Raw genomic sequence first — 14,280 nt, 5'->3', positions numbered from 1 at the left:
GATGTCCATAGACCAATGAAATTCTATGTTCTCTATATGACTCAGTGCAGTCAGTGGGAGGATATAGAATTATCGGTCTCTCTAAAATCTTCTAAATTATTAGGTCCTTAAAATGATATAGTTATATAGATAACTAGGTCATAGCCTCCCATTAAAATGGATGATAATTGGTCCAGTATTTCAGTTGGACATGCAGGACGCTTCCGTCTGGTGTTCATCTGAATATTGGAATTATCCTTCATTATATGATAGCTCTTTGAGCTATCTGATTGTGATTAGGTTGGCCAAGCTTTCCTCGGGCCTGATCATACATTAGGCAGTGTCATCGAGTTAGTTCATTAATGGTTGGATCTGACCAGGATTTTCAGTGGAGGCCTCCGCCTACTGATTACCACCTGGGGCAAAATAAAATACTAGAAATTATTTAGAGAAATAATTGGTAATGTACCTACCCTTAGATGCATATGGGTTGGCCGAGCTTTCCTCGGGCCTGTATACAGTCCATGTGGATTCTAGTACCCGCTAAGGAATTAAAGTAATTCCTCGAATTAAAGGTAGAGGCTATTAATTCGATTAAAATAGTGGGAGAAAACTTTAGACTAAAGTCCAAGTCTTTAGGATTAAATAAATCATATACTGATTAGTTGGATTTTTTCTTTATTTTTCAGATATGGCTAACTCATTGTCCCTCTGAACACTATTAGACAATGATAAGCTTAATGGACCTAACTTCGATAGCTGGTATCGAAAGATGAAAATAGTATTAGAGCATGAGCGGATCCTGTATGTGATATCGGATCCTGCACCTGAGGAACCTGCAGCCAATGCACCACGTGCAATCAGAGACGCTTATCAGAAGTGGCTCAACGATTGCACTACAGTGCGTTGCATCATGAGGGCCTCGATGAATGACGAGTTTAGTCGTAAATTCGAGGAAGCGCAGCCAGTGGAAATCCTTCAAATGTTGAAGGAGTCTTTCGGCACACCTGATGATGTTGAACGACATAAGACCTCCTGCGCTATATTCAATGCCCGCATGAGGGAAGGGGCATCGGTCACCGATCATGTATTGTACATGGTCGAACAAATCGATCGCCTAAGTAAACTTGGCTTTCCTTTGCACGAGCAATTGGGCAAGGATGCCATTTTGAATTCACTTCCCAAGTCCTACCTGACCTTCCTTAGTCATTATAGAATGACTAAACCTGAAGTATCCTATCATGGTTTGCTAGGTTTACTGCAGACCTATGAGAAGGATCACCAACTCAAAAAGGAGTCGGTGAATGTGGTAGGTGGGACTTCTGCAGGACTTTCTTCCTTTAAGAAAGGAAAGAAGAAGAAGGTGCAGAAAGCTCGTGCTGGGGTCTCTAAGCCCAAACAGACTATGAAGCAGAAATCTGATCAGAGTAAGGCAGAATGCTTCTTCTGCAAGAAGCAGGGTCACTGGAAGCGGAACTGTCCGGCTTATTTAGCATCCCTTGATCCAAACAGGCCAAAGAAGAAAATGCAGCAAACAGTTGCTGCACAAGGTAATTATATGATAACACCTTGTAATTTTTCTGTTTATGATTCTACTACCTGGGTATTGGATACCGGAAGTCCAATTAATATTTGCAATTCTTTGCAGGGACTTCAAGTAAGTAGAAGATTCAAGAACGGCGATCGATTCCTAAATGTTGGTGATGGAAGATTTGTTCCAGTCCTAGCTTTAGGAGTCATTGAGTTGTTTTTTGAGTCTGGAGTAGTTATGTTAGATGATTGTCACTTTTGTCCAGCATTCTTGATGAATGTCATCTCTGTAGGCTTTTTGGCCAAGAATGGTTATACCTTTTATATAAATGAAAGATTTTGTGATATCATTTTGAATGATACTAAAATTTTCAGTGGACAAATGAAATATGGCATTTATACTCTATCATTGCCTGTGAATGTAATGTACACCTCTAATAAACGCCCTAAGTTAGATAATGTCAATGAAGCCTATTTATGGCATTGCCGGTTAGGTCATATAAATAAAAACAGGATAAACAGGTTAGCCCAACAAGGCATTTTAGAAATCAATGATTGTGAATCATTGCCAACTTGTGAATCCTGTCTTCTGGGTAAGATGACCAAGTCACCTTTTTCTGGAAAGGGTGAACGAGCCAGCGATGTTCTTGGCCTCATACATACTGATGTATGTGGACCTATGAACGTAAGTGCCAAAGGTGGTTATGCCTACTTCATAACCTTCACAGATGACCTATCCAGGTATGGGTATATCTATCTGATGAAGCATAAGTCGGAATCATTTGAAATGTTCAAACGATTTCGTAATGAAGTAGAAAAACAGACTGGAAAGAGTATTAAGATCCTTCGGTCAGACCGAGGAGGAGAATACCTTTCCGGTGATTTCTTGACTTATCTAGAGGAGAATGGGATTCTCTCACAATGGACCCCTCCAGGAACACCTCAGCACAATGGTGTATCCGAAAGGAGGAATCGAACTCTGTTAGACATGGTTCGATCCATGATGGGGTTTACTAGTCTGCCTCTATCTTTTTGGGGTTATGCTTTAGAGTCTGCGTGTATAATACTAAATAAGGTTCCAAGTAAGTCTGTTGAGAAGACTCCATATGAGATATGGACTGGGCGTAAGCCGACACTTTCATACCTTAGGGTTTGGGGATGTCCGGCTTATGTTAAACGTTCTCAAACTGACAAACTTGGTCCTAGGTCCGATAAGTGTTATTTTGTAGGGTACCCCAAGGAAACTAGGGGTTATTACTTCTACCTTCCTAATGAACAAAAGGTGTTCGTAGGACTTATTAGATACATTGGTACACTCTAAACTTGTATTCTAATTGTTTAATATCCATTGGTATGTTATGATTCTCGCATATTTATTTATTAGATAAATTAATCATGTTTTATGTTTATCGATGCATGGATTGCTTTGATATTTGATTTATCGTAGACATAACTAGCACGATGAATGCTTAGACATTGGGCTCATGTATTCAATCGATATATTCCATGATTAAAACTATTTTATCTATTCGATCCTTAATCGAGAATCGTCGAGTTTATTTGTTGAAAGTAATATAGTCAAGGGGGGATTCCGGATCCCTAGCCATCTCTATATTATCGAACTTAATTTATTAATTAGTTTCTCTAAACTACTGAAATTAAATCTGAAATTAAACTGATACTTCATAGACTGTTCCCTAAGGAATCGACCTCGGACTCCCGAGTTATATTACTTGTGCGATTCTCCTGCACTTGGGAGAACAATTTTTCGAGAGCACCAAATTTTTGGCACCGTTGCCGGGGAACGGCTGAGTTATTAGTATAATTTTAGATTTAATTTTTACCTTAGTAGTTAGTATTTTTCTTTTGGAAAAAAAAATAAATCTTTACTAATATTTTTAATTCTCTGCACAGTCTGCATCAAACTCTGATAGCATATAAATTAGCCGTCTGATTGGACTCAAATTTGGTCAGCTAGTGAAAGACATATTTTTCAATAATCGAAACAGTCTGATTGACATTCTGAGACTTCTAAGACCGTTAGATTAATACGAAACCTTGCTGCTTTTTGTTTTGAATTTTCTGCATTTAATTTTTTTTTAGAATCAGAATTTTATTGTTATTATATCGCTAATTGAAAATCAATAAAAAAAAAAACTTTAAGAGAAGATCAAGGGTGATTATTCAAAAATTAAAAAAAAAAGAGGAAAACCTAAAATTTCAAATTTTAAATTTCAAATTTCAGAATTCAAATTTCAAACTTCAACTCATAAATTTTTTTTAAAAAAATAAATAATTTGCTTGATTACCTATTCAATGAAATTTAATGTCATGTCATAAAATATTAAAAAAAAACTCTTCATTGTTGCATATAGTATAAGGCATCAGCATAAAATATTCTAAGGGCTGAACCCATTAAAAAAGATAAGGTCGGAATTTCATCACTCGTCCTTAGCCCAAAAATCACCCCAGTGCATAAATATCCTAAGCTTAACTAAAATCAACTAGACGTTGACCCCTAAGGACATTCGACCTCAATAGGACGAAGACCACCGAAAGTTGCACCAATTTCGCTCTGTGGCTTAGTTGATGTATAGGCAAGCTTTGTCCCTATAAGGGAGACAGTTCATCTGTTCGAGGCAAGTGGGTTTTAAGTGGGACCTTTGCGAACGCATCGTGATCCCTCCACTTACCTGGGAGCTTACCTGGTCAACTCGGTTCATTAGACCGAATTGGAGGCTTAGGTGCCCTCTTCAAACCAGTTAGGAGCTGTCTAGAAATTTAAGAAAAATATTAGAAATTGAGGTGTAATGTTTTGTTGCATATTTGATTGTGAATAAATTTTTGTTTTAGGATGTCGTTTTAGGTTATCTTTAGTTGGTACTTATATTTTAAAAAAAATAAAATAAAAAAAAAGAGAGGGAAATATTTTGCATGTTAAAGTGGAATAGGGACGACACTGGTCGATTAAGTCGTACAACTTTAGATCATCCCTTAGGACACATCCCTGAAATTCCTTCGCAGTATCTCACACCTTGTGAGATGGCTGATTTAAATGAAGATGTGGAGAGTCACCACAATCGAGAATGAGAACCCCATGTTATGACCCTAAGACAATACCTACAACCGGCTAGGACTAGTCAGCCTTCATGCATAATTTTTTCTGATAATGTAGGACATTTTGACATCAAACTCGGGGTAATTCAATTGCTGCCCAAGTTTCACGGGTTAGAATCTGAGAGTCCGTATCTTCATTTAAAGAATTTTGAAGAATTGAGCATTACATTTAGAGTGCCAAACGTCACCGAGGATGTCCTCAAGCTGACATTGTTTCCTTTCTCTCTAAAGGATAAGGCCAAAACATGGCTAAACTCTTTGCGACCTAGATCAATAAGAACTTGGCAAGATATGCAGAGAGAATTTTTAAAGAAGTTCTTCCCCACACAAAGGACCAACTTTTTGAAAAGACATATCAGCAATTTCCAACAAAAAGATAATGAAATATTTTATGAATGTTGGGAAAGATTTAAAGACCTTCTTCTCTCATGCCCTCATCACGAATTCGAAACTTGGAGAACCATTAGCTTCTTTTATGAAGATTTATCTCCACAGTTGAAACAGTTTGTAGAGACCATGTGCAATGGTAGATTTTTATAAAAACACCCTGATGAGGCATGGGAGTATTTGGATTCCCTTGCTGAGACTGCCCAACTTTGGGATAATGGGGATAGAAACAATAAGTCTTTGCCTAAACCTACTAGCTCTGTACAGGGAGGCCTTTACAACCTCAGAACTGAGGATGATCTTCATGCTAAAATGGCAGCCCTCACTAGGAAGGTAGAAGAAATTGAGCTTAGGAAGGTTGAGCCTGTCAAGACTATAGAGCTTAGAAACGAGTGTTGTGGTATCTGCGATATGTTGGGTCATACCACTACAGATTGCCCCACCATACCGGCATTCAAGGAAGTCTTGCACGATCAAGCAAATGCTATGAACTCCTACCAAAAGCCTTATAACGATCCATACTCGAATACCTATAACCCTGGTTGGAAGAATCATCCAAACTTTAGGTGGAGAAACGATCATCCTCAACAGTCACACCATTCAGCTCCTCCACCTGCACATCCTACTTATGCACCATCACCTTCTCAAAAGCCAAATATCGAGGATACCTTGCAATCCATACAAACTTTTCTACAAGGTCAAGCTAATATCAATGCTCAAAATACTCGAAATTTTGAAGACATAAGGAACCAATTGTCAATGTTGACTACCGTCCTAAGAACCCAAGAGAAGGGTAAGCTTCCAGCTCAACCCCAACCTAACCCACAAATGCACGGTAGTAATAATACGGCTCCTTCTAGTTCGCATACAGAACATGCAAAGAGCATCATGACTTTGCGTAATGAGAGAGTCATTGATCAGACCGCCCCATTGAGACCGCAGGTCACTTCTAATTCTGATACTCCCAAAGTCGATGAAAGGGACAAAGAAGAAGTTGAGGTCCCAACTTCTACCAAGAAAGTTGAATGTCCTTTTCCTCCACCTTTTCCACAACGGTTAAAGCCATTGCAAAAGCTCGAACCTAATTCTGAAATTCTTGAGCTTTTTAAACAAGTAAAGATCAACATACCTCTTCTTGATGCAATCAAACAAGTACCCTCATATGCCAAATTTTTGAAGGACTTGTGTACTGTCAAACGCCGATTAAATGTTAAGAAGAAGGCATTTTTAACTGAAAATATGAGTGCTATTTTGCAGCACAACATTCTCCCTAAATATAAAGATCCAAGTTGCCCAACCATTTCATGCATCATAGGCGACTTTAGGATAGAGCGAGCATTGTTAGATTTAGGGGCAAGTGTGAATTTGTTGCCATATTCTGTATATGAGCAACTTGGTTTAGGTGAGTTGAAGCCAACCTCCGTCACTTTACAATTAGCTGACAGGTCAGTTAAAATTCCAAGGGGGATTGTCGAGGATGTATTAGTCCAAGTAGACAAGTTCTACTTTTCTGTCGATTTTATCGTATTGGACACACATCCGGCTTCGAACTCACAGTCTCAAATTCCGGTCATTTTAGGACGTCCATTCCTTGCAACTTCTAATGCATTGATTAACTGTAGGAATGGCGTCTTGAAGCTTTCTTTTGGTAACATGACCTTAGAACTGAACATTTTTAATGTGTGCAAACAACCTAATGATCCCGAAGAGAGTAAGGAGGTTGATTGGGTTGAAACCATCGCGGAGGAATATTTGTTAGCTGAAGTATTTAACGATCCATCCGGCGATAGTTTAATTGATTGGTGTTCTAATGGCACCAATGAAGATGATTTGTTGGTCAAACCTAGTATGAATTTTTCGAACGCCATGATGATCAATGGGTGGAGACCAAAAGTAGAAAAATTTGAATAGTTGCCACCTCGAGAAGCAAAGATAGTACCATCCCATGAGCAAGTGCCTAAACTCGAGTTAAAACCTTTACCGAAGGAACTCAAGTATGCCTTTCTTGGACCCGAGGACACTTACCCTATAATCATCTCGTCTGATCTTAATCATGACCAAGAAAAAATATTACTTGGTGTTCTAAAGAATCATAAAGGAGCTTTAGGGTGGTCTATTGCCGACTTGAAGGGGATTAGCCCCTTAGTTTGCACGCACCGGATATATTTGGAGGACAATGCCAAAACCACAAGGCAAATGCAACGAAGGTTGAATCCTACGATGAGAGATGTGGTTAAGGCAGAAGTCCTCAAGTTGCTTGACGTGGGTATTATTTATCCAATTTCCGACAGCAAGTGGGTAAGCCCTACTCAAGTCGTTCCTAAGAAGTCGGGTTTGACGGTGGTAGAAAATGAACAAGGTGAACTAGTTCCAACTCATGTCCCGACGAGTTGGCGCATGTGTGTTGACTACCGAAAGCTGAATTTGGTCACACGAAAGGATCACTTTCCTCTACCCTTTCTAGACCAAGTGTTGGAGAGAGTTGCAGGGCATGATTTCTATTGTTTTCTCGATGGCTATTCGGGATATTATCAAATTGAAATTTCACCAGAAGATCAAGAGAAGACTACCTTCACTTGTCCTTTTGGCACATTTGCTTTCCGACGAATGCCATTCGGGTTGTGTAATGTACCTGCAACATTCCAAAGATGCATGCTCAGCATCTTTGAAGACATGAACGAGAAGTTTTTGGAAGTGTTCATGGATGACTTCTCCGTTTTTGGTGATTCATTTGATGATTGCTTGTCACATTTACAAGCAGTCTTAGCTCGATGTATAGAAAAGAATTTGATATTGAATTAGGAGAAATGCCACTTCATGGTACCAAAGGGAATTGTCCTAGGACATATTGTTTCATCGAAGGGCATGGAAGTAGATAGAGCTAAGATCGATTTAATTGCTAAGCTACCTGCACCCAAGACGGTTAGAGATGTTCGATCATTTTTGGGTCACGCCGGATTTTATAGGAGGTTCATCAAGAACTTTAGTGTCATAGCTCGACCATTATGTAACCTCCTGTCCCTTGATACACCGTTCAATTGGACTGAAACCTGTCAGGAGGCATTCGAAAAGTTGAAGTCTATGCTTAGCACTGCACCCATTGTGCGACCACCCGATTGGTCATTACCTTTTGAGATTATGTGCGACGCTAGCGACTATGCGATCGGAGCTGTCCTAGGACAACGCAAGGATAATAAGCCATATGTCATTTACTATGCAAGCAAAACCTTAAATGATGCTCAAATGAATTACACCACCACCGAGAAGGAATTGCTTGCAGTAGTATTTGCCTTAGATAAATTTCGCTCTTATATCCTTGGTGCTCCTATTGTTATCTTCACAGACCATGCAGCGTTAAAATATTTGCTGGATAAGAAAGAGGCCAAACCACGCTTAATACGATGGATACTTCTACTCCAAGAATTTGACATCACTATTAAAGATAAAAAGGGAGTAGAGAATGTGGTTGCTGACCATTTATCACGGCTAGTTTTTCATAATTCAGTGCCACAGTTTTCCATCAAGGACTCATTCCCTGAAGAGCAGTTATTTGCACTTTCTAGTATGCCATGGTATGCAGATATTGTAAATTTTCTTGTTACAAACCGGATTTCGGAGCATTGGGGGTCAATAGATAGAAAATTTTTTTTGCACGAAGTGAGGAATTATTACTATGACGAACCCTATTTATTTAAACATTGCAATGACCAAATTTTTAGACGATGCATACCAGATCATGATATACAAATTGTACTCTCTTTCTGTCACACTGATGCTTGTGGTGGATACTTTGCTTCTAAGAAAACAACAACTAAGGTGTTGCAATATGGTTTTTATTGGCCTACACTATTTAAAGATGCCCACGAATTCTGTAGGACATGTGACCCATGTCAACGTGTTGGGAGTCTAACTCGTAGGCAAATGATGCCTCTTCAGCCCATTACTGCTATTGAAATTTTTGATATATGGGGCATCGATTTTATGGGCCCATTTCCACCGTCTTTTGGATATGAGTATATTTTAGTTGGGGTCGAATATGTGTCCAAATGGGTAGAAGCTGTCGCTTGTAAGACCAATGATCACAAACCCGTCCTGAAGTTTTTAAAGGAAAATATTTTTTCACGATTTGGGATGCCTAAGGTCATAATTAGTGATGGTGGAAAACACTTTTGTAATAAGCCTTTTGAGACATTATTAAAAAAGTATGGTGTCACCCACAGAGTTGCTACCCCATATCACCCGCAAACTAGTGGCCAAGTAGAATTAGCCAATAGGGAGATCAAGCATATTTTAGAAAAAACGGTGAACCCATTACGAAAGGATTGGTCCTTGAAACTATCAGATGCATTATGGGCCTATCGTACTGCATACAAAACCATTCTTGGCATGTCTCCCTACCGGCTAGTCTACGGAAAAGCATGTCATGTGCCCGTAGAAATAGAACATAAATCGTATTGGGCAATTAGAAAATTGAATTTTGATTTACAAGATGTCGGTCTAGCTAGAAAATTGCAATTGAACGAGCTTAATGAGATCCACAGAGATGCTTATGACAATGCTAAAATTTGCAAAGAACGAATGAAGATCTTACATGATAAATCAATTTTAAAAAAATCTTTTGAACCTTTGCAAAAGGTTCTTTTATATGATTCCCGCTTACATCTGTTTCCTGGTAAGTTGCGATCGAGATGGACAGGTCCTTACATTATAAAAACTGTTTTTCCACATGGAGCGGTTGAGATTGAGAATCCACGGGATGGTAAAATTTTTAAGATAAATGGACACAGGTTAAAACCTTTTCTTGAGAATTTTGCAGATGAAGAGGACTCCTTTCTCTTGGGGGAGCCTTCTTATGACTGAACATGAAGGCAAAGGTATGTGTATATTAGTTAGAATTATTTTTCTAGTTTTGTAGGTCTTATTTTCTGGATGTCAACAGCTCAAGGTATTCCTCTTCTCTCCAATATTATTTTCTTGTATCTATTACGTTGAGGACATTGCAATGTTTAAGTTGGAGGGAGGGAAATATTTTACCATAAAAAAAATATAATAATAATAAAAAAATAAACTTGTTTTTGCATTCTTTTCTAAGCAAATGCACATGTATTTTCATATTGAGTTTGTGCAACTATTAAGGCAAGGAGTACATGCGTACTATGATTGATCAGAGACCTATTATTAGATCCCTGCACATGTATTTAATGATTATAGGAAGGCCTCAGGAGTTCACATTTGTTTAATGTATTTTTATTAAGCCATATCTGTAAAAGATGTACGAGTATCCTTGTCCGTACTATAAAGTTCTTGATTTGGTTTTCACATAAAGATAGAGGTTGAATACCCCGGCTAGATCATCTAAGTGCCTTATGTTCCGACCTTGGTTAACCTATAGTCACGTTGCAGTCACATTATGTGGTCTAGTTTACCTTCTCTATTTTGAAAAATAATAATAATAATAATAATAATAATAAAATGAGGAGATGACAAGTCTAACCTCGTGGCGTAGTCTGGTTCGAGTAATTAAGCCCGAGGGGTGTTTCACCTAATGCCTTGAGCCAACTGGATCAGGAGTCATTGGCCGAAAACTCGCTACATGGACCTTGCTAGAGCCTAAGGGGGTTGGACTATTGTAATCACCATATTAAAAAAAAAAAAAAGCAGCATGAATAAGGTTGGTCGGGCTGAACCCAGTGACATGTGGTAATGGCTGGTTTGACTCCATTGTATTGGACTTTTGTGTACTTTGGATATTTAGTTGGGATTGATAGCTCCTTCTTTTTATGCGAACCATTCTTGACAATTTTAGACAACATGAGATATTCCGAAAATTTGATGGATTAGGCCCTAATAAACTGTAGTAAACACTTGTGAACTTGAGTAGTACACCTAAAATTCAAGCGGTACCATGTTGTGGTGGAGGTATTAGTACTCTGAGAAAGTCATACTATTTTATGCACACTACACTTTCATATTTTCCCTTGCTTTGATAGTTGCCATGCTTGAAAATATATATTAATTACATGGGTATTAGCTTAGAATTTAGGACCGCATGTCATATCATTCATGATGTTTGTGGGTAACATCCCTACAAACTTTCACGAGACAACACTCGTCCACTAGAGTAACCTAGGGGTTTAACGGCTTGTTGCACGTGCTAAGTGCAACCGTGATGCCCTACGAAAATGGGTACGTATCTTAGTTTTGTATCTTTAGCTTCAATAAAAAGTCATAGTTTAAACCACACCTTTTGCACTCTCATTTTTTTTTTTTCATTTGCCCGTTAATTGCTAGAGACTAGCAATAAGCTAGTTGGGGGGTGTGATGAGAGCACAAAAGTGCGATTTACACATTACTTAAATTAATATTATTGCTAATAAATAATAATAAAAGTATTGTATTAATATTATATTTTTGTAGGGTGCAGGTGATCGTAAATCAAAACAAAAATGCGCATCGGGTCAAAAAAGATGCATCTCCGCGGATGACTAGCCAATCGTATGGGTCAACCCCAGTTGCACACTAGAAGGAGGCTAAGTTCAGCCGTTCAGTTCACTGCAACCGATTCCCAGTAGCCCGTGCATCTCATTCCGATGGAACCCGCGTGCAACCTATCCCCCCCGCAAGTGAGTCACGGCGTCCACGAACCAACGTCCAATTCCCCCACAATTAACTCGTCCGCGCTTCAGCTCCCGCGATCGCGAGCATCCTAGCTTCTTGATTCTCAGCCGTACGCTCCTCCCGTAGGTTCCGTGATCAATGCCCAGCTTTCTCCTCCGTTCCAACGATCGTGCCTCCTCCGTTCTAGCGTCCCAGCTCCTCCGAATCAAGCAACATCCAGCCGTGATCAGCTCACACGTCCCAGAAGCTTCCCAGCGGCAATCCGGAAGAGATCGCGATCCATCCACGCGTCTTCCGGATTCATGATCGCCCAGCCATCCCTCCGCATCCGCTCCACATTTCCAGCCTCCTGATCCGCCCGCGATCACTCCCCGCTGTCCGTGAAGCGTCCCGGCAGCCCGTGAAGCATCCCGTGCCATCCTCTTCTTCCGTTTGCTCCCAGCTCTTCTCTGCAATCAAATCTTCAGCTTCCAAGATCACCGCCCAGCCGTCCGCCTCCTCCATCACGGCCGTTCTCAGCGCCGGATCCGGCCAAGATTAGCTCCAATGCTTCAGCCTCATGCACCCAAGATCCAGCCGTTTGCCTCTAATGCATTGATCTCCAGCGCATTCCGAAGATCCATGGAGGGAGAGAGTTGATTATAAGAGGTAGTCGGCTGAGAGGGGGGGTTGTTCTTGTTCCCACAAAAAAAAAGAAAACAGGGGGTGATTCGTGGGAAGAAGAGGAAGAATAGAGGAGTCGGCTGCTGCGGTTGAAGGAAAAGAGAAGAAGGAAACAGGGTATGCCCTGTTTCCGAAAAGAAAAAGAAAAAAAAAAAAGGGAAGAAGTGATGCTTGTAATGGGAGGCTAACTCCTTTGGCAAAGGGTGAAGGATGAACCCTTGTCATGTTGCTTTCATCAAGTACACTCTAAACTTGTATTCTAATTGTTTAATATCCATTGGTATGTTATGATTCTCGCATATTTATTTATTAGATAAATTAATCATCTTTTATGTTTATCGATGCATGGATCTCTCTGATATTTGATTTGTCGTAGACATAACTAGTACGATGAATGCTTAGACATTGGGCTCATGTATTCAATCGATATATTCCATGATTAAAACTATTTTATCTATTCGATCCTTAATCGAGAATCGTCGAGTTTATTTGTTGAAAGTAATATAGTCAAGGGGGGATTCCGGATCCCTAGCCATCTCTATATTATCGAACTTAATTTATTAATTAGTTTCTCTAAACTACTGAAATTAAATCTGAAATTAAACTGATACTTCATAGACTGTTCCCTGAGGAATCGACCTCGGACTCCCGAGTTATATTACTTGTGCGATTCTCCTGCACTTGGGAGAACAATTTTTCGAGAGCACCAGGATGCAATTTGATTAAAGGATTGAATTGCATGATAACTTGCCACTGAAGGGTATTTTCGGTATTTCTATTAAATTCCATATTTTTCAGGTAGACATAACAAGTTGCTAGACGTCAATCTTGTCTTATAGGTTTGATCGAATTAAAGAGTTTAATTCGATTACCAATTAGAAAGGATTCTAATTGTTAAGTTCGGGTTCGCACAGTTTGGACTTAAACCGATTAGAAGAGTTCTAATCAAGTTGGGTCAACTCGCACTCACACCTATTGCTGGCTAAGAATAGAACCCAATGGGTCACACACAAGAAAACTTATCAAGGGTCTAATGGGTTAGATCATGTTTGCAAGAAAAACATCCTAGCAGGTGTTGCAAATCTTAGCCCCTGATTTGAATTGGATTTGAATCTAATTCTTAATTGATCTAATTTGATTAGATCATATTCTAATATGGGTTAGTCAAGAGTTGCCACCTAATTGGCTTGGTTTGAGTCTAATTGGATTAGATTTGATAAATCATTCATTTTTGACTGTTAGATCAACATTGGATAAAGAGATGGATCAAATGGATGGCGCCATGAATTGGATGTTGGGATCCCTCGCACGTCGCAGAAAAATTCTGAACGCAACGGAAGGGGCATGCACGGATCCCGTTCATCGTATGAACGTATTTTAAAAACCGTCATTCGTAGATAGATTAGGATTAAATACTTTCTGCATGATTAGGAAGATCAGATCTTCACCTTGTGCGGGTAGATGATCACCGCAAATCTGATGATCGTGGATTTGTTGGAAGGTTCGCTTGAAGCCGCACACGCGTCCGGCCACTACGGGTATCCACACGAGGCAGAGGACCGATCTAAGTCTTTGAATCTCCCCGGGGTGCTAGCTCCCTTGCAGAGATGGCTTTTGATGGCTGAAATCCTCTCCTTTGAATCAACTCTTGATTGCCTTGAGAGGAGGAAGAAAAAGGATGGATCAAAGAAAAATAACAAAGCCCTTCAGCCTTTTCTTTTTCTTTTTCTTGGAACCAAAGAAAACGGAAGAAAGAAGGGATGCACGCCTCCCTAGTTTTTCTTTGTTTCACGGCTGAAAACCAAAAGAAGGTTGCTGCTCATGGCTCCTTTATTTTCCCTTGTTGCTTGCGGTTCAAAACCCAAAGAGAGAGGAGATGGTTCACGGCTCAAAAGGAGATGGAAAGATCCCACGTATTTCCAAAGGAGGGGATTTTTCAAGCGGGCCCGCATGAGACCTTTTTAAAACTCTCTCACGGCTGAAACC

General features: G+C 39.7%; 1 non-coding gene across 1 annotated transcript; it reads right to left on the bottom strand.

Moving 5' to 3' along the window:
• Nucleotides 1–4,963: 4,963 nt before the first annotated feature.
• Nucleotides 4,964–5,072, bottom strand: LOC149751332 (small nucleolar RNA R71). Its single transcript, XR_016398405.1, has one exon. It is a non-coding gene; the product is annotated as a small nucleolar RNA R71 (small nucleolar RNA).
• Nucleotides 5,073–14,280: the final 9,208 nt, after the last annotated feature.

This window comes from Phoenix dactylifera, chromosome 14, assembly GCF_051530095.1.
Source record: "Phoenix dactylifera cultivar Ajwa chromosome 14, Ajwa_hap1_PhDact_Kaust_v1.1, whole genome shotgun sequence".
Lineage (NCBI taxonomy): Eukaryota > Viridiplantae > Streptophyta > Magnoliopsida > Arecales > Arecaceae > Phoenix > Phoenix dactylifera.
This window is presented reverse-complemented; position numbering and strand designations above follow the sequence as displayed.